A 25,924-nucleotide genomic window follows, 5' to 3' on the forward strand; every position below is an offset into this window, starting at 1 on the left:
ATGAGTACATACAGCTACCTACCGAAGTAAAAACAAAGAAATACGATCATCAGGAGAATTTTGGCGCTGGATTTTATACCAGTCATCCAGTGGATTGTTAGTTGAAAAAGGTTAGGTCAAATGAGAAGCCGATGTTAGTTTTCGTTAATGGCATAAGAAGTCAAATTGTTAAATTGTGAGCAGAGAGAAATTGAGAAGTAGTAGTTGCGTAATGGACATGTACGGGATGATAGCAATTTTAGTTGACAAGTGGGAATTAATTTCTGTTCTTCGCCGATTCCTTCCTAGCTCCCACTACAGGTATTTGTTGGTGTTAAAATTTTCTGTGATATCGTGTTATCATTAGTATCTTGCACAGTTGGCCCAATACTTTTCTCCTCAATCTTCTTCTTTTGATAAAGAGCGACCCAGCTTCGTATTCGTCGTTGCGATATTGACAAAAACGAAATTTTTTGTTGTACATGTGCAATATTCACAAAATATTTTTAATTGTTGGAGTATACACTCCTGGAAATGGAAAGAAGAACACATTTACACCGGTGTGTCAGACCCACCATACTTGCTCCGGACACTGCGAGAGGGCTGTACAAGCAATGATCACACGCACGGCACAGCGGACACACCAGGAACCTCGGTGTTGGCCGTCAAATGGCGGTAGCTGCGCAGCATTTGTGCACCGCCGCCGTCAGTGTCAGCCAGTTTGCCGTGGCATACGGAGCTCCATCGCAGTCTTTAACACTGGTAGCATGCCGCGACAGCGTGGACGTGAACCGTATGTGCAGTTGACGGACTTTGAGCGAGGGCGTATAGTGGGCATGCGGGAGGCCGGGTGGACGTATCGCCGAATTGCTCAACACGTGGGGCGTGAGGTCTCCAGAGTACATCGATGTTGTCGCCAGTGGTCGGCGGAAGGTGCACGTACCCGTCAACCTGGGACCAGACCGCAGCAACGCACAGATGCACGCCAAGACCGTAGGATCCTACGCAGTGCCGTAGGGGACCGCACCCCCTCTTCCCAGCAAATTAGGGACACTATTGCTCCTGGGGTATCGGCGAGGACTATTCGCAACCGTCTCCATGAAGCTGGGCTACAGTCCCGCACACCGTTAGGCCGTCTTACGCTCACGCCCCAACATCGTGTAGCCCGCCTCCAGTGGTGTCGCGACAGGCGTGAATGTAGGGACGAATGGAGACGTGTCGTCTTCAGCGATGAGAGTCGCTTCTGCCTTGGTGCCAATGATGGTCGTATGCGTGTTTGTCGCCGTGCAGGTGAGCGCCACAATCAGGACTGCATACGACCGAGGCACACAGGGCCAACACCCGGCATCATGGTGTGGGGAGCGATCTCCTACACTGGCCGTACACCTCTGGTGATCGTCGAGGGGACACTGAATAGTGCACGGTACATCCAAACCGTCATCGAACCCATCGTTCTACCATTCCTAGACCGGCAAGGGAACTTGCCTTTTCAACAGGACAATGCACGTCCGCATGTATCCCGTGCCACCCAACGTGCTCTAGAAGGTGTAAGTCAACGACCCTGGCCAGCAAGATCTCCGGATCTGTCCCCCATTGAGCATGTTTGGGACTGGATGAAGCGTCATCTCACGCGGTCTGCACGTCCAGCACGAACGCTGGTCCAACTGAGGCGCCAGGTGGAAATGGCATGGCAAGCCGTTCCACAAGACTACATCCAGCATCTCTACGATCGTCTCCATGGGAGAATAGCAGCCTGCATTGCTGCGAAAGGTGGATATACACTGTACTAGTGCCGACATTGTGCATGCTCTGTTGCCTGTGTCTATGTGCCTGTGGTTCTGTCAGTGTGATCATGTGATGTATCTGACCCCAGGAATGTGTCAATAAAGTTTCCCCTTCCTGGGACAATGAATTCACGGTGTTCTTATTTCAATTTCCAGGAGTGTATATTTTAAATGTTCACTGCCTCAATTACTTCTTCAGATTTCACACTACATTATCTTTTTCTCTTGTTTTAAGTATACAATATCCGAAATATAAGTGTTGCATATTTTTAACATATTGCATTTCCAGCTGATCTGCTACCGCAAAACATGTTTAGTTGTTTCGATCAACGTCATTTCTAACAATATGCTCTGTAACGTTTAGGATTTTCTGTCATTCAGAGGAATGTACTTAACGTTCTAACTGTTTGTAAATGAATAACCATCAGTCTATGTGTTCTGTCTCTGCGATTCTGTAACCGATTATTGTGATTTCTCATAACTTAAATCCAAACAAACTGTTCGTAATCTAAATGATGGTCTCAAGTATCTGTAAGTAGCGTTCTCTGAATCAGTTGTGTTATCTCATCGTCTGTAAAAGTTAATGTCCCGTCTATATTATAGTGTTATGCAAGAAATACTAATAAATAGATACCATTCACATTAACATATGTCCCAAAAGTGTATATTGCCTGTTACGCATTCACTTTCAGATATACCGTGTGTACCTGACGCCACAGTCAACTGTGTTCGCCAGTGTTACGCAGGACGTACCTCCTACGGAGACAATTTAACGAATGGGAGCATTTACGTTCTTATAAACACGTATGGGAACTCGATCACTTCCACTTGCATGGTGGCGCATAAAAACGGGGTGTTTGGAAATAACTGTTACAAACTTCTAGTACTTGTAAAGGGGTGAGTACATAATATTTTGAATAGGAAAAAATGTCCGGAAACGTGCCGTTTCCGTTCTACAATGGTTTCAGTTAAGCTGCGTTCCGCGTCCACTTTCGTTGAGGGAAAAAGAAAAGTCTTAGACTTGCTCCCACTGGTATGCAGTACGGTACACAGGATGATGCGTATTACTCCAGTTGGTCACGTGATAGCACTTAACGTCTGCCTTGCTACGAGAGTCCTGTAGGGACTGAGGAACATCTGCTGGCAGGAGTTCTGACCGCTGCACTGGAAATTGAAGAGACAGCAGGTGGGATGGAGAATGTGTACCAGAACATGCTTCGTAGGTACATTACAATGTCTGTAACAACTTCGGTATTCGCCACATCGAGGCGCTGTTAATATCCAACGGTACTGTTCGGTACGTACGGTGTACTGAGTTCTTTTTTGTTTTGTAATAATGTAAACAAGTAACGTTTAAGTGTTTATACAAACAAATGTCCTCAAATGGTATGTGAATATTTAGTTATGTTTCCTTTCGAAGTGCACTGCGTCGCCCGTAACTCGTTCCTCGAGCAGAAATGGATAAGTTAAAGAACTGAATTACGGACACGAATTCCTGTTCAAAATATTATTAACTCACTCCGTTAGTCCTGGAAGTTTGTAATGGGAATTTCGGAACACCTCGTGTATTTCAATGCTTCGGATGAGGTGACAGGATTCGCGAAGAAGGGAAACAGTCAGTTCCCCTGAGTAAGAGTGAAGTTTGACCTGACTATGTTGTTAAAATTTAAAAGGTAAGGCTGGGAATAAGTACTCAAATGACAAACAGTAAGAATATTTTACAACTTCTGGCTTTATTCAGAAAACAGTACCAACTCCTGATACACTCGCTCTGAAAGAATTGTACCCACGGAGGGACCAAGGATCTACGTAGAGATGGTGAGTACCGAACACCGTTCATTATACTTAGAACGCAACAGTCGATATTAACTGAGACCGCGTGACTTCAAACACTTTGTTACAGGAAATGTTCAAAATGTCCTCCGTTAGCGAGGATACATGCATCCACCCTCCGTCACATGGAATCTCTGATGAGCTGATGCATCCCTGGAGAATGGCGTATTGTATCACAGCCGTCCACAATAAGGCATGAAGAGTCTCTACATTTGGAGCCGGGGTTGCGTAGACAAGAGCTTCCAAATGCCTCCATAAATGAAAGTCAAGAGGGTTGAGGCCAAGAGAGTGTGGAAGCCATGGAATTGGTCCGCCTCTACCAATCCATCGGTCACCGAATCTGTTGTTGAGAAGCGTACGAACACTTCGACTGAAATGTGCAGGAGCTCCATCGTGCATGAACCACATGTTGTGTCGTACTTATAATGGCACGTATTCTAGCAGCACAGGTAGAGCATCCCGTATGAAATCATGGCGGTGAATCGAGGAAGTACAGTACATACTGACGAAACTAAAATGAGCTCTAACGTGGAAATTAAGCGTTTCCGGACACATGTCCACATAACATCTTTTCTTTATTTGTGTGTGGGGAATGATTCCTGAAAGTTTGGCCGTACCTTTTTTGTAACACCCTGTAGATAATTAACTTACAAAAAAGCTGAGTGAAAAAGATACAGAAACGAACTAGAAGTAACAAAGGTACCAGCAGTAAAAGTTTGACTTAACTGTAGCTGTGAACGCCGGCCGCAGTGGCCGAGTTGTTCAAAGCGCTACAGTCTGGAACCGCCCTCCCGCTTCGATCCCAAGTTCGAATCCTGCCTCGGGCACGGATGTGTGTGACGTCCTTAGGTTAGTTACGTTTAAACAGTTCTATGTTCTAGGGGACTGATGACCTTAGCAGTTAAGGGCCATAGTGCTCAGAGCCATTTGAATCATTTGCAGCTGTGAACAGCTGTATAAGTGTTGTTGTACGTAACTAACACCAAATAAACGCAACAGTATATTGCCCAGTGATAGTGTCTAAAGCACTATTAACGATGCTCAGAGCCATTTGAATCATTTGTAGCTGTGAACAGCTGTATAAGTGTTGTTGTACGTAACTAACACTAAATAAACGCAGCGGTATATGGCCAAGCAATGGTGTCTAAAGCACTATTAACGATTTACTGGTTGTAAATAGCAAATTGGTGACCATTTGAGCTTACACACACGTGAACAACCATCTTGTTTTCTCGGTAACATTATCAGCATGCTTCTATGAAAACAAGTCATTCAGTAACCAGTGCCCTGGAGCAAGCTTAGTCATCCTTTTTTACCTACCGTCCTCTTCTGTATTTCTACTTTTTTTTATTTTATTATTATTTTCGAACAGCCCACCGCTTCCACGATAATGGTAATTTATGAAGTAGGTAAGTAACTTTGCAGTTCAAAATTGTGAAGCAGTGTTATAGGAAGTTAAAGCATATATAATACTTTAAGTCAAAATATTATACAAACCTAATGTAAGTGTTTTTAAAACCGTGCCGCCTACCGCCAACCGTGAAAGCTGGAACTCCCTCTAGTGGGTGGTAGGGACCAAGTTGACTACCGCTGCCCTATAAGCATTGCAGAGCACGACGTAAGGTCAGTAGACAAGCTGCGGCTCTGTTGCGTTGGACAGATGTGACGATGCTCCATTTGAACTGGTGGTGTCTATGAGGCAGCCGACGCACACAGAAAGTGGCGTTTACAGCAGAACATTGAGAGTTCTGACGCGGGGAAACTCGTGGATGACTACGTTCTACGGGAGGGACGTCAGTTCCGCTCGCCAGACGTCTAACAACAAACACACCGCCTGCTTCTCAATTACGAATACGTACCAGATCTAGGCGCATGTATTCCAAGGTGAGATCTTAGTGCAAATTATCTTTCATAAGTCACATATTTTTCGAATGTTTATGGAGTTGTTTTATTCTGTAAGTGATAATCTAACTCGTATCCATTATTAATATAAAAGTATGATTATGTTTTCCCATATATTTATAATGTCTTACTATTGAAAGCAGATGAAGTTGAGAGCAGCAGAATGGTAACACTAATCGAGATGACGTAAGAAATACGAAATGAAGAAACGTCAGATTATGACACGTTAGACTCAAAAGCGCATATAGTAGTAGTTCTATTCGTCCGTCGATCACTTTTACAATGTTACTGGACATATCGTATCATAGATTAAGGGGATAAACGTAAGTCCTATCTAGAAACAGTTTAGTACTAACAGGTACATTTTGACGAAGATGGTTTAGGTATTTGGCCATGTCCTTGTAGAAGGAACAATACTGTTATTTGCTTGCAGTAATTTAGAGAAACGACAAATGGGGAATAGGGGCGCCTTCCTACCAAATACAACGCCAGTCTGTTAAAAACACCGCAACCTCGTTTTCTTCTGCCTAGTGTCGGACAGTGTTTCGTTTTACATCATAATGTAAAAGCCTGATGCTGCATTATTTATTCATATCTTAACGCCGATCCCTAAACACAAACACTATTAGCTAACGTGACAGTGATACTCAGTTTCGGTGTTGTCTATTGCAACCTTCATTTGCCTGTGTGAAAACCTGAGGAACCATCTCTCCTTAGTAGGTGAAATTTTGAGCCCAGCGACAGAATTAGATGCTAGTGATATTCATTGCAGAGCTTTGCTGTAAGGTTTTCCAGAAAGCAGTGTTTTATGTAAAAGTGTTGTGCAATGCCAGAGACGTTTTAGTATTATTTAGATTCTACTGAATCTTCCTGTTTGTGTCGTTGAGTTTCATGAAACTTTTTCTTTCTAGACGTTTCTTCTATAATTGCATTGGACATATCCAGAGTGGGTCTGGTTCCACTCATCTGGAAACATCGTCAAGTTCATATTTGAAGGAGAAAAAGAGCACGTGCAAGATATCAGCCCCTGAAATCGATTGTGCGCAAAAATTTAGGTCATGTTTCTGATAGGACGCAGTTACGACCTTCTGACTGTGCAGCTCCTAACTTTCGCGCACACTGATTGTCATTCACACTAAGGCCATCTTACGCTAGACTGCAGTGGTATGACAACTAGAGCCCTCCTATTCGTGGGATGTTGAAAGCACGGCAAGAGGAGGGTGGAGGTCAAGTGTTTTCAACCTGTTTTGAAATCTTGTGATAGAACACAAATTATTCAATGCAAAAGTAAGTAAATAACCTACGCCATATTTAAACTTCATGCAGATATACGTTCAATATTATTCTATCAACATTCTCATACTGATATTTTGCGGCTATATACCTGTATAAGCCTCAGAAAGAAAAAGAATCAACCTAAGCAACTGAAGAATTATTACGAAATGACGTTAACGATTTTCGACTTGCAGTTTAATCATGCCATTCACAATGAATAATAGCATATCTCCTACAAATGTACTTCACTTTAACAGTGCTAGTTCTAAAATCTAACAAAGTAGCACACAACAGCGATGATAACACTTAAATAGTGCTACCTACATTTTTAATGCCAAAGGCCTTGCAGCAGTGGTAACGCCGTTTCCCGTCAGATTACCAAAGTTAAGCCCTGTCGGTCTGGGCTAGCACTTGGATGGCTGACCGTCCGGTCTGCTGAGCGCTGTTGGCAAGCGGGGTGCACTCAGCCCTTGTGAGGCAAACTGAGGAGCTTCTTGATTGGGAAGTAGCGGCTCCGGTCTCGTAAACTGACATACGGCCGGGAGAGCGGTGGGCTGACCACATTCCCATCCATACCCGCATCCAGTGACGCCTGTGGGCTGAGGATGACACGGCGGCCGGTCGGTACCGTTGGGTCTTCATGGCCTGTTCAGACGGAGTTTAGTTTATTTTTTGTATTTTTAATGACACACTCGTTCGTTTTACTTATTTACAATGCATTTGTGAATCGCAACACGTTCAAAGAGAACAGAGCTCTGAGTCAGCTATATGTTACAAAGCACACATTTTGAAGCAATGAACTACTCATGTTACCAATTTCAACACAGTTTTTCTCAAGCCTCTGGCTCGTTCCACTGTACGGTAGTCAGCGTTAGGGGTATTAGGCTGCTGCACGGGGACGGAGCAAGTGACAAACTACCTGTGCGAGTGAAAGTTTAGAAGCTGTATAACTGCGCCCCATCATAATTATGGACAAAATTTTCGGGCCGGATCGATTACTGAGGCTGATATCTTGCAAATGTACTTTTTTCCTTAAATTATGAGGTAAGGTTGTGACGTTTCCTTGCCAGTTTTGCTGGATGATAGATCGGGCATCGTAGAATGACATTAGTACTTTGAATGACGCGTGTTACAACTTCACACTTGATAAACAAAGATAATCCTCGTCAGAGATACGACATTACTATCGGACTGTCGTCTGTTCCTATTCGTACTTATTTATCGAGTCTGTAGTGCTACTATGACTGTATCAGTAATATCCGTGGCTTCTTTTCTGTAAATATTATTCTCGCGTTTATGTATTTCGACAGTTCTCCTGTTATGACATTGGTAATAATTTGTTATTGGATATAATATTTTAGTTTCGAGAAACGTTGTTTTACGAATTCATATCCAAAAAGCATTCTCTGTTGCAGCTGATTTTTCTACTTTACCTCCAGTTCGGACGAAAAAATAAAAATTAAAAGAAGCTGTACGGAAGTCTGAGGGTATGTGTCCAAGATTTTATGGCCTACCCGAAATAAAGAAAAATTGATCTTCCTGTGTGTTCCATTGTCTGTGTCACCAGTTTACGCACATATCAAACAGCAAGATATCTGGGAACTAGTTTAGTGAGAAAACTGGCTTATACAGTATATAAAATATTCGCGTCTTCTATCGAGAAACTTGGAGGGATCACCTTGGCTTCTGAAGATATTCTTATAAGCTTCCACATAGTCTCTTCATTCCGTATGATTCCAATAATGAAGCATGATACCTATAGCGGAAGTAACCCCAAAGGATTTGACTACCAATTTTAGAACCTGCCTTACTTCTCGTCAGTTTCAATGCGACGATGAATTTTACGGGCAAGTCCGTGGTGTCTCAGTTGGCAACCAATGGGGTCCTACGGTGGCTTTTTATATGTGGAAAAATTCGAGCCACCAGATCTAGAACAAAACAACAAATAAGAAACCACATCGAAGTGTACCGGCTTACGGATGTTACATTTATGGTTTGGTCACAGGTTAATAAAGCTTTAGAATTCACTAGTTATCTAAATAATATAAGATAAAAACGCTGTTTACTTTGGGTTGGAAAATGACAATGGAATATTTTCCATGGGCGCTTTACTTATGAGACACACCGGTGGAATGTTGGAACATACATTTCTTGGAACATCGCGCATACGGACTCGAACTATCATCTAAGAAACAACACCCTTTAACAAGCATTGGATTCTGCCACAGAATCTTGCACGGATCAACATCTATTTCGCAGTAAAGTACTTTCGCATATTTTCACGACAGTAGCCCCTAAGTGACGAACAACGTCTCTAACATAGACGCTTCCTCACCCAAGCCATAATAATCTAACTTTTGTCATAGTTATGTTAGTGGATTTCCCCATTTGCAGTCTGTATTGCCAGTAACAATGGCAAAAAGGGTATTCCTGGCCAAGAGAAGTCTACTAATATCAAATATCGGCATTAATTTGAGGAAGAAATTTCTGAGAATGTACATCTGGAGCAGAGCATTGAATGCTACTGAAACATGGACTGTAGGGAAACCGGAACGGAAGAGGATCGAAGTGTTTGAGATGAACGGCTAGAGACGAATTTTGAAAACTAAGTGGACCTATGACGTAAAGAATGATGAGGTTCTGCGCAGAATCGGAGAGGAAAACACTGATAAGGGGAGCGGACGGAATGATAGGACCTGTTAAGACATGAGGGAATGACTTCCATGGTACTAGAGGGAGCTGTAGAGGGCAAAAACTGTAGAGAAAGACAGAGATTGGAATAAACCCAGCAGATAATTGAGGACGTAGTTTCGGGGCCTGGAGAAGATTTAGCTATGTGTCTGACGTGATGGACCAAAGGTTGCTACTGTATAGGAGGGTCAGTAAAACAGTAGCCGTTTACAGTCGAAGTTTCGTATGCGGTGCGAGTTCGTTATTGAAGAAGAAGGTGGCTATCTGGAGCCCATTCTGTCGTTTCGCCACTATGCACCTTTGGAAACACAATCCTGTGCCCAGTACAGCTCCCATGTGACGACTCGCTTCAGTTACCCCTGCAGCCGCAATACGTTTGCAAAATGTTGGCAGCCCCTTGTGGAAAAAGTCGTATCGTCGGCGAACGGGGCTAAGGGACCCCAACCTCGAAGGGCAGGTCGTTGATGTAGACGCGGAACAATACAGGAGAAAGAACCGACCACTGGGGGATACCAGCGGCTAATGCTTTTTGCTCGATCTTGCCCCATCGATTGTAACGAAGATGGACTTTCTTTGCACGAAACTATCCACTATTCGCACAAAGCAGTCAGGAATGGTGGTCTGGGAAGCCATCTTCTGTATCAGATTCTCCGGCCACACACTGTCATATGCCTTCTCCTAGTCTCAAAATATGGCCGTTGTGTATAATGACAAGCTGAATCTAGCCGTGAGTGCTTATCTAGCCGGAGGAGCTGCAGTTCGGCCAACAGTGTTCCTGGAAGCCGATCTCATGCAGTCTCGCCGTCCCATCTGTCACCAAAGACTGCTGGATCCCGATGTGGCTAATCAGTTATGACGTTCAGCTCATGGCACTGAGCAAACTTACAGGCCTATAATTATCAGGGATGAGGAAATCCTTTCCCAACTTGGAGGTGGACATAGTTGATGGCTTCTTCCAATGAGGAAGGAACGACGCTATTACCCATTCGTCTTTCCTATGTTCAAGGAAATTCAGTAATACCAGTTACTTAGGAAAGAAATTAACAGGAAGTGCAGGGAACAAATGCGAAGAAATAGGAAAAGAAATGACTGTCGGAAGGACTGATTGATAGCATAAAGATAAATCAAAACAACTTTCGGTGACATTAAAACCAGGGTTGGTAACATCAAGATTGCAATGAGAATTTCATTTTTAAATGAAGAGGAGAGAGTGGATAGGTTGAAAGAGCAAGTTGGAGGCCTGTATCAGGAGAAGATCGTCTTATGTCACTAAAGAAGAAACAGGAGTCAATAGGGAAGAGATAGGGGATCCAATATTAGGATCAGAATTTAAAAGATCACTGGAAGACTTAATATGAATTAGGGGAAAAGGGGTAGACAACATTTCATCACAATTTCTAAAGTCACTAGGAAAAGTGGGAACGAAACGTCTGTTCAGGTTAAAAATTCTTGTAATCCACATGTGGCATACAATAAACCAGTGCGTTATGCAGATCCTGGTGCCTCTCGAGTCCATCTAGGAAAGATAACCGTAAGATGCCTAAATAAGGCGAAATGCGTCGTTGAAAAAGAAAAAAAAACTAAAATTGCAACCAAGACTGTTTTTAACGAATACTATTCACATTGGTTTGTATGAGTCTGACTACATACCGTTTCACTTCCGAATAAATGTCGTCCACACAATTCCAAATGTTGCAAGAGTGGAAAAGTGCGAGAATTACAGTACAATCAGCTTAACAGCTCATGCATCCAAGATGCTGAAAATAATAACATAGGGAAGAATAGAAAAGAATACTGACGATGTGTTGGATGACTGTCATTTTGGCTTTAGGTAAGGTAAAGACACCAAAGGGGCAGTTATGACGTTACGGTTAATAATGGAAACTAGACTAAAGAAAAATTAATACGATTTTTGGACCTGAAGAAAACGTTCGCCGATGTCAAATGGTGCAAGATGTTAGAAATTCTGAGGACAGCAGGGGTAAGCTATAGATAGAGACAGATAATGTACAATATGTACAAGAGCCAAGAGAGAATAATAAGAGTGGAATATCAAGAACGAAGTGCTCGAATGGAGAAGGGTGTAACACAGGGATGCAGCTTTTCGTACCGACTGTCAATCTATACATCGGAATTAAAAGAAAGGTTCAAGAGAGGAATTAAAACTCAAGGTGAAAGGATATCAATGGTAAGATTAGCTGATGACATTGCGATCCTCAGTGAAAGTAAAGGTGAATTACAAGATCTGCTGAAAGGAATGAACAACCTATTGAATACATAATATGGATTGGGAATAAATCGAAGAAAATAATGAGAAATAGTAGAAATGAGGGCGGCGACGCATTCAACATTAGGAGTGATGGTCACGAAGTAGATGAAGTTAAGGAATTCTACTACCTCGGCAGTAAAGTAACCATAAAGGACCGAGCAAGGAGCACATCAAAAGCGGAGTAGGACTGACAAAAAAGGAATTCCTAGATAAGAGAAATCAAACATAAATGACCTTCTGGATGACGTCGGAAGTTCACTGAGGCTTTTTGCGGATTATGCTGTGGTACATCGAGAGGTTGTAACAATGGAAAATTGTACTGAAATGCAGGAGGATCTGCAACGAATTGACGCATGGTGCAGGGAATGGCAATTGAATCTCAATGTAGACAAGTGTAATGTGTTGCGAATACATAGAAAGAAAGATCCCTTATCATTTAGCTACAATATAGCAGGTCAGCAAACTGGAAGCAGGTAATGCCATAAATTATCTGGGAGTACGCATTAGGAGTGATTTAAAATGGAATGATCATATAAAGTTGATCGTCGGTAAAGCAGATGCCAGACTGAGATTCATTGGAAGAATCCTAAGGAAATGCAATCCGAAAACAAAGGAAGTAGGTTACAGTACGCTTGTTCCCCCGATGCTCGAATACTGCTCAGCAGTGTGGGATCCTTACCAGATAGGGTTGACAGAAGAGATTGAGAAGATACAACGGAGAGCAGAGCGCTTCGCTACAGGATCATTTAGTAATCGAGAAAGTGTTACGGAGATGATAGATAAACTCCAGTGGAAGACTCTGCAGGAGAGACGCTCAATAGCTCGGTAAGGCCTTTTGTTGAAGTTTCGAGAACATACCTTCATCGACGAGTCAAGCAGTATATCGCACCCTCCTACGTATATCTCGCGAAGAGACCATAAGGATAAAATCAGAGGGATTAGAGCCCACACAGAGGCACACCGACAATCCTTCTTTCCACGAACAATACGAGACTGGAATAGAACGGAGAACCGATAGAGGTGCTCAAGGTACCCTCCGCCACACACCGTCAGGTGGCTTGCGGAGTATGGATGTAGACGTAGATGTAGAAACATAGGCCTTAATTTGTGGAAGAAATTTCTGAGATTTTTCGTTTGGAGCACTGCATTGCATGGCACCCATGGACTATGGGAAAACCAGAAAAGGAAAGAATCAAAATATATGAGATATGGTGTTACAGAAGAATGTTGAAAACTAGGTGGATCTATAATGTAAGGAATGAGGTGGCCATTCGGAGAATAAACGAGGAAAGGACTGTGTGGAGAACACTGACAAGAAGAAAGGATAGGTTAATACGACGTACATCGATAGTACTAGACGGTGCTGAAGAGGATAAAAACTATAGAGGAAGATAGATATTGGAATACATCCAACAAATAATTGAGGACTTACGTTGCAAGTGCTACTCTGAAATGAAGAGGTTGTCACAGGTGAGGAACTCATGGGGGAGGGTGGGGGGGGGGTTGCAACAAACAAGTCAGATTACTAATGACTCAGTTTAAAAAAGCTTATATATACTCTTAGACAGTCATGTGCTAACAAAGTGACCAGGTGGTATTCGGTCTCGCTTTAGCCACTGGTCATAGAGTTATTGGGTCGTCAGGATAGGTGTAAAATGCATTCGGTTTGAAGGTTACGCAACGAAGAAATTTAGCTATAAATGTAAGTGTTGTCGTTGTCATGTAAACTTACTTTAGCGGATGACGTTTCTTCGGCGTAGCAATGCTCAGCATTTCAGTGTTGACTGAGTAGCAAAGTAAGAGCACTATCCAGAAATGGTTCTAACCTAAGGATCTGGTATCTCCTCAGAGTATCTAGCAATATACTGGAACCTAAAACCGTAGTCGTCAGCACGAACAGAGTTGATAGAAATATAGATATTGTTATATCTGTAGGTGTATCTTGCTGGAAGCTTTTGTCAAATAGATGGTTTGCGAGCGAAGTGTTACTTTTTCCCTAGTCTCTTAGTTGTATCCTGGTTCTGTTATAAGGGAAATAGAAGCTTGTCAGAGTAGTTATCGATCACCGATACGCTTGTAGCACGTGACAAGCAATTTACATTTGGGGTATAGTTTCTTTTGGCTAATGTCCTCCGCTCCTAAGTTGACTAAGACAAGAAACGCCTTTGCCCTTGTTGTGTGCACGCACCACACGTGTCTCAGGTGATAAAATGGTAGATGTACTGCAATTTGCTAGTGCAGGATCTGAGAAGAGCTAATCGTTTTGAGATTCTCCCGGGAACCTGTAATGTCAGCATTGCATAAATTGTCTGCCCTCAGCCAGCAGTTCTAGAAACAGTGGAGCTGTGAGATTCAGCTGCGTTTGCCGCTTGGGTCTTGACAGCGGCAGCATGTCAGATGTGCAACATGACAGCAGGAGAAACGTCTCCTGTTCACACAACTGACGCACTTAATTGTTTGCAAGATGTCTCTAGGAGCCATTATTATTCTGCAGAAGAGAGGAGAAGGAGCAGCGCCTACTGAAAGGTTGGCTGTCAACATCTCAGTAGAGAGTTGAAGTCGAATTGCTGGTATTCTAAATTTGTTGAAGTGACGGAGGAAAACATAACTTATAATAACGAAAAGGAAATCAGGAAACATTAATTTGGTTGTTGCTCTCATAAAATTTGTGTATCTCGGCTAGTAATCGGTAACAAAACAATCATTTGAAGAAGCATTCCTCTACCGTACTAACGTCGACGCCAATTGACAACGATTTAAAGCTAAGATGTATCAAAGTATGATGGAATGTATTGGCAGTACTGCTGTTTCAGTCAGAATTAAAGAGGTTTTCAATTTGTAAACGTTTTCATCGCATAAATCGTCTTCAAGGTGAATTGTAAAGATTGTTTACTTTGTTCGTAGAGTGTTTACTTTGTTAAATGAGAACCGAATACCCTCCATATTAGAACTGTGGAATTGTTCCAATCAAAAGTAATCACCACATGCTTTAAAGTATTTATCCAACTGCGAGACGAGACAACGCTGTCGGCTGCTGAAGGATCTACAACTGTACCCACTCTTACACTTCCTCGTGCGGCAGAAACAGACGTCCACCTACGTCACGTATGTATTTCTTCAGGTCGCCAGAGATTTGAAAAACACACTGTCTCAGCTCATGTTTGTACAGAGGGTATTGCAGTGTTTCCCAACCAAATTGCTGAATCGTAGCCCTCGTCCGATTGGCAGTGTGGGACGGACGTTATCGTGCAACAAGATGAGTCCGTCCAATAGAATTCCGACAGCTCAAGAGCAAACTTCAAAGCCAACAGTGGAACACCCCTCGTCTCCCCTTCCATAGAAATCCAACGCTGTCACACAAGTTCCGGTAGTAGACTATCATGATGATTTCCTTCTTCGACTGCAGAGGCCCTCTGCCCGCAGAGTTCCTTGAGCGTTGCACCATAATCACCGTGCAGCACTGTGGAGACATTTTGCAGAAAATGAGACTTGCCATAAAGACAAAACGCCCGGGAATGCTGTCGGATGGAAGCATTCTGTTGCACGATACGCCGACCCCCAATCGGACGAATGTTTCGCTTCAGCGATTTGTATGGGAAACATTGCAGCATCCCCCGTGCAGCCAGCATCTTTCACGTGCGATTTTCACATCTTTGGCCACCTGAAGAAAGACAGGCGTAGAAGTCGGTTTTAGTCGGACGGGGAAGTGCGGGTGTGGAGCTTCCAGCGACCGACCGCGTTCTACGAAACAGGAACTGATTGTCTCGTCTCCCAGTGGGATAACAGTCTTAACGTGTATGGTAATTACTTTTGTATGGAACCATTCTATAGTCCCGTTGTGGCTGGCGTTAGGTTTTCATTTGACTGCGCCTTACACCGGTTTTAAGGGAATGACTTTATCTTAAATCTAAGATATCATTCTGTTTGCCATTACACGGTTTATGGCAGAGCGTACATCACTAACGTTCCGTCTCCTTCTTGCTCCAGTCACGAGAAGTGCATGGGAAGAGCGACTGGCGATTAAGCCTCAGTCTGACTTCTAATTCCTCTAATTTTCTTGACGTGGTAATTTCGCATTCGTATTTGGAATAATATATTGCTTCACTCCTCTAGGATCGTACGCTGTCAAACTTGAACAATAAATCTCAAGTTATTCAGAACAATACTCTCGTAGTGTCTACTCCTGAGCAAGTCTGTAACGGTCTCGAATTTTCTGAACAAACCAGTGACAAAATGCGCAGCTATATTTTATGCCTTGTATGTCCCGCAATTAACCACACAGGCGAGAAACAGTCAAATACCCTTTGACTGAGAGCTGTGTAAGCCACTACTCTTGTGGATGAGTTAAATATTATTAGAAGTCTTCAAATTAAGTAGCACTTCGGATCTGTTTTCCTTACAACGAGTTTCAGGTGGTGGTTGCACGTAAAGCCGCACTGTACAGTTACCCTTAGGCAATCCATGTATTCAGTGTGGTTTCTATGGCTCTTAAAAGAATTGAATTGTTTAAGTAAAATGAGTTAATTGTTATTTTTACTGTATTGTTTCTTGAGCGGCTCGAAACTAATGGGTGTCTTGCGCAATAAATCCACTACAGAGAAGAAAAGTTATATATTGCAAAAGAAATATTATTTGACAATTATTGTCATGATCTCTCAGAGTTAAAGGCAGAAATTTACGCAAATATTGAGGGCTTTGTTGGTAGCTATACAGTATGATACTAATAAACTGGAGAGTCATCAACTGAATAACTTACAAAATTATTCCGTAACGTACACTGAGGTGACAAGTCATGGGACAGCGATATGCACACATACAGATGATAGTAGTTTGCGTATACGAGCTATAAAATGGCAATACATTGGCGGAGCTGTCATTTGTACTCAGATGATACATTTGAAAAGGTTTCCGACGTAATTATGGCTGTACAACTAGACGGAGCAGGCTTTGAATGCAGTTTGTAGTCGGAGTTCGACGCATGGCATCTTTGGGGACTTCAGTATTCTGAGATCCATAGCGTCAAGAGTGTGCCGAGAATACAAAATTTTACTATTTACCTCGGATGGCTCAAAATGGCTCTGAGCACTGTGGGACTTACCTACTGAGGTCATCACTCCCCTAGAACTTAGAACTACTTAAACCTAACTAACCCAAGGACATCATACACACCCATGTCCGAGGCAGGATTCGAACCTGTGACCGTAGTGGTCCCGCGGTTCCAGACTGTAGCGCTTAGAACCGCTCCGCCACACAGGCCGGCTACCTCGGATGTTTGACAACGCAGTAATCAGTGGTCTCCTAACGACCGAGAGCAGCGACGTTTGTGTAGAGTTGTCATAGCTAACAGACAAGCAACAGCGCGTGTAATAAATTCAGAAATCAACGTGGACGTATGAAGAACGACATTCACTGACGTTAATTATAACGTCAGTAGGTAAACCGTCGAAGAACGTACGCTGTCATTGGTGAACTGCAGCCTTATTAGGTAGTTTCGCGCTCCGTGGATCATATTTACCATTAATCATAATAATGTGGAATATGCAAATTTTACATTCACATTACACGTTCATATATAAATATACCTACAAACCAGTCATTTACATTTTTTCAGTACTGACGTGAGTAAATAATTCCCAATAGAAGGAACTGTCAAGGAGTAACTTTCTCAGCTTGTTTTCAAATTTAGCTTTGCTTTCGGCCAGATATCATTGGGTAAACTATCAAAACTTTTGTTTTCGGTATTGTGCACCCCTTTTTGTTATAAAGATGACCTTACTGAGGAGTAATGAACCTTGTTTTCTCTTCCTTGATTGTAATTATGTACATCATTGATCCTTTTGAACTGTAGTATATTACTTACCACAAGCTGCATTAGGGAATAAATATCCTGCGAAGCAGCAGTCAAAATGCCCAAATCCTTAAACAGATTTTAGAATGAAAAGGGTTTTGGTTGAAAATTGTTTAACGTCAGTGACGCATTTCACCCTTTTTGCGTATCATGAAATTGTGTAATGGCCATACAAAATGAAAAATGGACGCAAACAGACGTGTACAAGATGATCGTGAATAAGCACCACATATTACTCTTCCAGCACGTTTTCGAACAATAAGCATTTTATTTCCTAAAGTTGAGTTACTCTAGAACATTATTCCATATGAAATTATTGAATGAAAATACTCGAAGTACGTCATCTTATTGAAGCTGCGTCCGAACTACTACAGTCTCCTGTCATTGTAGTGGACCCACCAGCAAAATCAGGAGAAACTTAGACAAAGCCATTAAAGCTAAAACACACAAAGAAAATGTAATCAGAATGACCTTTACTGTTCCTGCGAACCTCTTCAAAAAAAATTGAAAAGAAAAGAAAAGGAACATCATTAGATTCATGAGGCAGGTGTCCCGCAGCCTAGTCATTAAGGAGTTTTCTGTTACTCAAACATGTCTGCAACTGTGCAACTGCAATAAAACATATGCAACGTTCCTCCCCCCCTCCTAGAGTTCAATAGTAAGAGGCACCTCAAGAAAGAAAAACAAAACTTACCTCTTCAACGACCATAGAAAAAAGGACAATACAGTCACAATGGGGAACTGACGACCTCTCATTCTTCTGTTCACCAATTTAGGTAGGTCATTGCAACAAGAGAAACACTCCTAAAACACACGCTAGAAGAAATGCAAATAGAGATAGTGGGTTTCGCAGAAACTGGACCAAACCTACCAGTAAGACTAATGTAACTGGATATACCTGCCACATAAATCACAGGTAAGACGGAAGCGGAGGAGTGGCTCTGTACACACGATCGGAACTACTAGCAATACAAGCTCACCTGTCTCCACAATTTAACAACATAGAAGCGGTGATGATGGGCATCGAAAAGAACCAAGACTAATGATAATATGCAATTACATTACACCCTTAACTGACATACGAACGGTCTTCCTTCATCACGTTTCTAGCTTTCACCGTTACAGCATCATGGGGGACCAACACAGACAAGACCAGCTTGGCGACGAAATCATTACAACAGAGCTCCACTTTACTAAGACACTGACAGACAATAATGACCTTGACCTCATGAGCAACAAGAGAGAACCGACTCTTCAGAGTGCAATTGATGAGGTGTTTGCTAAAGTCACTATCAAAATCTACAGTCCTCCAACTCATCCGAGAAAAGCCTACCGTGAAATTAAGAGAACAAACAATCCAAACCTGAAACCCATTTTGATTCGACTCAATGCTTGGATCAAGCGTTCGATATCCAACGTTAGAGAATGGGACAACGCTTACAAAGACCTGACTTCAGAAATGGAGCGAGAATCTAGGAAAAAGTTTGAAATCCTCATCGGACAGAACACAAAGACCGAAAAAAACCTTATCATCAACGACAGTCCACCCACAACAAAGAGGAAGCAGCTTTCAAAGAAGTACTACAGACAGCCCACTCCTTTCCTCAAACTGATTGTTTTGATGAAGAATTCCACCAAACTGTAACCACAGAACTTCCACTCCTCCTATACACAACCACCACTCCAACTGAAGAACGCGACATGTTAACTGCTGACATCACGGAAGACGAAGCCTTAGACCAATCGCGTTAGACAGAAATTCGGCACCGGGAGAAAATGGTATTACACGGCTTCACCTCAGAAAGGCTCCATCAGACTCATCGCACCACTCCTACCTACTCTCTTCAACTTCTGCCAGATAAACGAAACCATACCAACACCACGGAAAAAAATTTAAAAGATCCCAGTACTTGGAAAGCACCAACCGATTCTAACTCAACCACCCCATGCCCCTCCTGGACAACATTATGAAAACCTTCGAAAGAATCTTCACCGACAGAAAAGATACGCAGATATGAGACACCAAGTAGGCGTTATATACATAGATCCATTATTGACTCCTCCTGCAACAGACAGCTGACGTAATCAAAAACGTCAACGTGGGGCACTGCACCTTGGCAGTGTTCCTAGACATATAACGCGCCAAATATGACACCAAAGTTTATTACATAAACTCGCAGTAATACACTCCTGGAAATTGAAATAAGAACACCGTGAATTCATTGTCCCAGGAAGGGGAAACATTATTGACACATTCCTAGGGTCAGATACATCACATGATCACACTGACAGAACCACAGGCACATAGACACAGGCAACAGAGCATGCATAATGTCGGCACCAGTACAGTGTATATCACCTTTCGCAGCAATGCAGCCTGCTATTCTCCCATGGAGACGATCGTAGAGATGCTGGATGTAGTCCCGTGGAACGGCTTGCCATGCCATTTCCACCTGGCGCCTCAGTTGGACCAGCGTTCGTGCTGGACGTGCAGACCGCGTGAGACGACGCTTCATCCACTCCCAAACATGCTCAATGGGGGACAGACCCGGAGATCTTGTTGGCCAGGGTAGTTGACTTACACCTTCTAGAGCACGTTGGGTGGCACGGGATACATGCGGACGTGCATTGTCCTGTTGGAACAGCAAGTTCCCTTGCCGGTCTAGGAATGGTAGAACAATGGGTTCGATGACGGTTTGGATGTACCGTGCACTATTCAGTGTCCCCTCGACGATCACCAGAGGTGTACGGCCAGTGTAGGAGATCGCTCCCCACACCATGATGCCGGGTGTTGGCCCTGTGTGCCTCGGACGTTTGCAGTCCTGATTGTGACGCTCACCTGCACGGCGCCAAACACGCATACGACCATCATTGGCACCAAGGCAGAAGCGACTCTCATCGCTGAAGACGACACGTCTCCATTCGTCCCTCCATTCACGCCTGTCGCGACACCACTGGAGGCGGGCTGCACGATGTTGGGGCGTGAGCGGAAGACGGCCTAACGGTGTGCGGGACCGTAGCCTAGCTTCATGGAGACGGTTGCGAATGGTCCTCGCCGATACCCCAGGAGCAACAGTGTCCCAAATTTGCTGGGAAGTGGCGGTGCGGTCCCCTACGGTACTGCGTAGGATCCTACGGTCTTGGCGTGCATCCGTGCGTCGCTGCGGTCCGGTCCCACATCGAGGGGCACGTGCACCTTCCGCCGACCACTGGCGACAACAACGATGTACTGTGGAGACCTCACGCCCCACGTGTTGAGCAATTCGGTGGTACGTCCACCCGGCCTCCCGCATGCCTACTGTACGCCCTCGCTCAAAGTCCGTCAACTGCACATACGGTTCACGTCCACGCTGTCGCGGCATGCTACCAGTGTTAAAGACTGCGATGGAGCTCCGTATGCCACGGCAAACTGGCTGACACTGACGGCGGCGGTGCACAAATGCTGCGCAGCTAGCGCCATTCGACGGCCAACACCGCGGTTCCTGGTGTGTCCGCTGTGTCGTGCGTGTGATCATTGCTTGTACAGCCCCCTCGCAGTGTCCGGAGCAAGTATGGTGGGTCTGACACACCGGTGTCAATGTGTTCTTTTTTCCATTTCCAGGAGTGTAGGAATTCCTTCCACAGTCGTAAGAATCATTCAATCAATCCTGCTAGATAGACGCTGCAGTGTACACGTTTATAGGTTCTCCTCTGACGAATTCATCCCTCAAGTGGGTGTGGAAAACGGGAATGATCTCTTCCATTCTCTACACCCACTACACAACTGACGTTCCCACAACCAACAGAAATAACAAAAATCTAGCATATACGCTGACAACAGTGCCTCCTGGTACAGTACACCATCGACAACTATCAGTCAAAGACAGACTGCGGAATACGTAGAACGACTTAAAAACTGGATTAGTGCCAACCCCGACAAAACCCACACCATTTTATTCAAACCCAGATGTCTCCATGGCAAACCCAGACAAAACCGACAACATCTCAACCTTAACTTATCGAACTCTATATTAAAACTCACAGGTACTGCAAAATAGTTATGCCTACGCTTGGATAAATACCTGAAGTGGAAGACTCACGTAAGACATATACTAGACAAAGTACGAGAAAGACAGAATCTGATCACTGGTCCAAGGATTGTTTCATGGATGTAGAGCCATCGCAGAAATAAGCACCTACAACACGTACATTAGATCAGTAATTAGAATATCTAACATTCATGGTGGTGTCTGTTTGTTCTATACCGTGTCTCCCTACCACTTTCACGCAACGACGCTCTGAGCGTGTTTTTTAGGGAATTGACTAGTTTGAAACTGGGACCTGTTGCTGGTAAGGAGACGCCATACCACACATGACATGTAGAATTCAGAAGAGTTCAGTGAGACTAGCGATGATATAACCAAATACTTAATGATTTCAGCGTCAGCTCCACTGCACTCCCTGTAAAAGAATCTTAATACTAACTGAATTTAGTGGAAGGGGTTCAAGGCTTTCTTGTTTTTAGTTAGCTGGTAAAATAACGTCGAAAAATCAGTTAAGTTTACCATTGGAAATTTTATTCTACTCACAAAACATTGTTTATAAATTGCACTATGGATAAAAGGAAAGGTTTTGATACAGGATGGTAAAAACCAACTGCGTCCAACAAAAAATGTGAACGAATATTCCCTGAATGGGTTTCCAAGTTCTACAATGGATCGAAGGATGACCTATGCCATATCACATCTATAATCTAGGTTTAAATTAAATTTCACAAAATAGAAAACTATCAAAATGGTCAACAGTGACCTTCAATTATCTTTAATTACTTATCTAACTTGTCGTAAATTACAGTGGCTGATGTGGCTTCTCAATAACTATATAACAGAAAAATCCTCGCGTTTCAGATTTTTACTTCAAGTGGCAAATGTGAACACCATGAGCTTTAATTGACGATCGACACTAGTATTACGCAAAAAGGGGGTGTAACAGATGAGACTTCTGCAGTTCTGAGTGAAGCCTTATGCGCTCAAAAATGCGCCATCGCGTGCGTTCATTACCTTGTCGGTGTTTAGGCAGCGTCAGGGGGCGGCGGGCAGCACCGCTCCGCTCACCTCGCCCTCTCGGAAGCAACTCTCTTCTAACTTCTCCTTACTACAATTTACCGAAGTTGGCTTAAAAAAAAACTATCTGGCTGTGTTTTCATCTGACCAATCAGGGTCTCAACGTTAACCTTAAGCTCCGCCTACAAAAATTCTGTCTATCCAATGAGAAACGTTATACTTTTCGTGGTGGGGCAATGTTTTTAAATTTTGCAATGTAACAGAGACGCGAAAAAGTCTCACGCTAAAACTTGCAGCTGGTGTGGTCCTTTAATGTTATCGTAAGATCTATACTGTTCTCCTGGAGGGCTCTATCTTTTAACATGGGCTGGGGGGGGGGGGGGGGGTGGTCCTAACGTAACAGAGACGCGAAAAAGTCTCACTCTAAAACTTGCAGCTGGTGTAGTACTAGTGGTTAGCTGGAGACGTGGGTGTCCAGTGCGTCCCTTATCGTAGGGCCTTCTAGCTTAAACATGGTTCTGCTCTCGGCTTCTGTTCTCGTTTCTCCCCTCGGAACTACGTCTGTCTCACGGTGGGAAGGTATGACATGCATTTAGGCATTATTGTGTTAGTCTGTGGTATTCCATTTGCTCACTCGTTACTAGTATTACTTTGGTTAATTTAATGTCACGATTTATTCGGAGCTATGTGACATACTACTGGATTTGCGTATCATGTCAGGGATTTTATGGAAGGTGTTGGATTTGCCTGACACCTTATAAATATACATCAGCAACATTCTCAGATATGACTCGACCATCGAGCAAAAGACTCTACTACACTGAAAGACGACTCCTGCGCACCATACTTCAATTTCAGTGTGCGGTATCAGCCGCTACCTGGTCGGCCACACTTTCAAATACGCGCGCCGCCAGTTACGCCAACATGTTTGCTACAGGCGCCACCCGGGCACGAGGGCGCTGCCACCAACGATTACGTGGCTGCTAATGAGATGCAAGCATCCCCTCCCCGAAATATACAGACGACACATACTGGAAAACAGATGTGACATGCAACACATACTTATAGAAAAGCCCACGCACATAACCAAACCTAAACATAAATCCATCTATCCTCACCTTGTCATAGCCTACAACACCAAGGGTAATTACGAGGATATCGATAACGAAATTGACGAAATCACGCAAAACACTACAATCCTACCTCACTGAAACGACTAATCTTAGATGAACCAAACCCTGCTAATTAACACCTCAGAAGAAACGCCACAAAATCGATATGAGACTAGTAAGACACCTGCCTATGACGTTGATGACATCATAACAAAAGAGTAGCGAAAGTTTGCAATGGAGAACTTCATAAAGTCTAATAGCATACACAAAAAGAGCCAGCACTGTATCTTTCCAACCAATGAGAACTCTAAGCAGAGCCATCACCATCATATCACTGTACTACGAACTGTAGAAATTAGAAAATAAAACTTACCTTTAAATAGACCTCGAAGGAGCGTAAGATTCCGCTTATTATAAGCAGTTATTGTTCGACACACCTACACAGTGTGGTCACAATATCTAGACCGAAAAACAAGGGTAATGAAATCAATTTATCTGTAAACTTATTGCCGGCCGCAGTGGCCGAGCGCTTCTAGGCACTTGCGTCTGGAACCTCGCGACCGCTACTGTCGCAGGCTCGAATGCTGCCTCGGGCATGGATGTGTGTGATGTCCTTAGGTTGGTTAGGTTTAAGTAGTTCTAAGTTCTAAGGGACTGATGACCACAGCAGTTGAGTCCCATAGTGCTCACAGCCATTTGAGCCACTTGTAAACTTATTTGTAACTATCTGTACAAGTAACACAACTGCCGCCTCAGCATAAGTAATAGCATAAGAACTGTAAGACATTGCTTCATAGTGGGCAAATATAGAGAAAAAAGATGAAGCGGACCAACAAATCAAATCAATTTATTACCAAAATCCTTTTTTCATTCACTTTAAAGTTTCGATTCATAAAAATACCCCATATCCTTATCTCTCTGAGTTTCGCCTGACATTAATTCGTGTTGAATTCGTCACCGTCTTAAATAAACTGTGCAACGCGATCTGACTCAAAACTGACAAAAAGGATGTCGAGTTAGAGCAAGGAAAGTAACCAACTCCGAAACGAATCTGACAGGTTTTGAATAAGATGTAGGGTAATTCAAAGCATTTATTAAATTAAGGCCTTATATTCTGCCGTGATGCAGTATCACGGCATCCAAAATGACAGGGACGGCAGCTGATTGTCTGACTACGGCTCGTGCACCGTCGGTTGACACTCTCTGCAGCTCTGAAACCTGTCCACTCACTTGGACAATTATTATCTTTAGTACTCCTTTCTGTTAACGGCTCTGGTATCGCACCGTGTGGAGTGAGATCAGCTGCTTGCCCATTGGCCACACAAAGACAAAAGAAATGGTTCAAATGGCTCTGAGCACTATGCCACTTAAATTCTGAGGTCATCAGTCGCCTAGAACTTAGAACTACTTAAACCTAACTAACCTAAGGACATCACACACATTCATGCCCGAGGCGGGATTCGAACCTGCGACCGCAGCGGTCGCTCGGTTCCAGACTGCAGCGCCTAGAACCGCTCGGTCACTCAGGCCGGCCACACAAAGACAGTCTCACTACAAGCACGAGAGAATGAAGAGCCCTTCAAATATCCGACTTCTCTTAGAGCTTTTTAACTTCCCCCTCTTGTTACAGAGTGAGAAATATACGTCTCACACAGACGTCCTGGTGCATCTGCTCGATAATCAGACGTTTCTCTCTGTTGTGTACAAGACGGCGTACACACAGACACGTCCTCTCCATTCACGCAGAAGGCTCAGACCTGACTACCGTTTACAAAAAACTCACATCTCCGTTATTGCAAAAAAACAGCAGAAGGACCGCACTTTCTTGTCCAGTCACAGGGCTCGTGTCTAAACAGATGCCTCTTTTCCACTTCGAGCCATACAGCCTCCCGCCAATCTCTGCTGGTCCACTAGCAGCTGAGTGGAAATTTCCAACAAAACTCCAACTCCTGCCTAGTATTTCAGAGAGCCAATGGCTGTTTTGTTTCCTGAATTTAAGCTATAGTCGTTCAACTGCAGCTAAGCCCGAGCCGTTTCGTCGAAAGAGGCTTTTCTCCCCACTCCACCTTCCGCAAACTCTCACGTCCCGAGCCCGTATAAAGGTGTACTGCTAAGAGATGGCTTTCAGCCAGCAGGCCTGCGTTCCCTGCTACGCCATTGACTCCGGAACGCGGCCTTTCACGTAACGA

Source organism: Schistocerca gregaria, chromosome 3, assembly GCF_023897955.1.
Source record: "Schistocerca gregaria isolate iqSchGreg1 chromosome 3, iqSchGreg1.2, whole genome shotgun sequence".
Classification (NCBI taxonomy): domain Eukaryota; kingdom Metazoa; phylum Arthropoda; class Insecta; order Orthoptera; family Acrididae; genus Schistocerca; species Schistocerca gregaria.